This window comes from Triticum aestivum, unplaced genomic scaffold (genome assembly GCF_018294505.1).
Source record: "Triticum aestivum cultivar Chinese Spring unplaced genomic scaffold, IWGSC CS RefSeq v2.1 scaffold60258, whole genome shotgun sequence".
Classification (NCBI taxonomy): Eukaryota; Viridiplantae; Streptophyta; class Magnoliopsida; order Poales; family Poaceae; genus Triticum; species Triticum aestivum.
Genome location: NW_025228251.1, coordinates 81598 through 82876, shown reverse-complemented (window position 1 = coordinate 82876; position 1279 = coordinate 81598).

Below are 1279 nucleotides of genomic sequence, written 5' to 3'. Positions count from 1 at the left end.
TTTATCTTCTAGCAGTATATGGCAGAAAATCTCCTTCATCACCCCAATTAATTCCCCTACCAACTGATTTTCCATGACTTTCTTTATCTTCTACGACAGATTATCTCCATCTTCTACACCAAACAAATGCATCCTGGAGATGTGAAACTTCAGGTCGTGTGCCATGGAGAAGGTGGTCATCAAGTAACCTAAAGAACCCGCACAGAATGGCCAACGACATCTTCATCTACAGGTACACCGAGTCCTTGCATAGTCAGAGCCGGAACGCCTTGAACTTGAACGGCAACGCATTGCATAACGTCCGGTTGTCTCTGATCCACCGCTTGCAGGAAGATAGCAGTGTCGGATCCCCAATTGTACTCGATCCGCCCCCGTGGAGAAGGGCACGTAATTCACCATGCGCCGACACGCATTTTGGTGTCGTTCGGGAGCACCTTCCCTTCGATGGTGCTGATGACGCCCATGAGCCGGTAACTAATCCCTTACCTTAATACCTAATTATATCTATCAAAATTACCACACGGGGCTGTTAATATTTCCTCATGGACCTGTGTGTCGGGTCATACAGGTGGAGTTCCTTATGTATCTCCCACTCTCATGCCAGTTGATTCATGTCAGGTTGTTCCTACATGGTTTGCCGATTGTTTTTTGACACACATATTTGAATGAGTATCCGTATTATTTGCTATCCCAACCATGCATGGTCACTGTTTGTTCTTCTGTATTGTTATCAAATTGTCTTATCTAATTTAATACTCATGCTTCTTTGTAGGGAGGTGCTAGATGACTCCACACAAGCTTTGAAGCCCTGGATTGAAACCAGGAGCGTAAATGCGTATTTAGTTTCCTCTGCTCCGTAAAAAAAATGTGTTTTCTCTATTATGCATTTGATTTCTCAGGTAGTGTTATTTCCACTCAACTTTTTTAAATTTGGTTGATTGTGCTCTGGCAGATTGTCTTAATGCTTCCTGCTATAAACTTCTGTAATACCTACTTGGTATACTACATACAACTTACGTAGTAAAGTGCAGAAGATTGATTTACAACAGGAGTCACCAGACAATACATAGTAAGTATCTCAAAATGACAATTTGTATATAATGTTTTATGTCATCTCCAATTTAGAATCTCTGTACTTAATGTGTATATATACATTGGTATGTATGTAAATTATATCAGATTAATTATGCCGTACCACTATATTTAATAAAAGTATCACATAATGCACATTTCACTATCTTAAGATCATATATCTACTATGCAAACATAGGAATCCAAT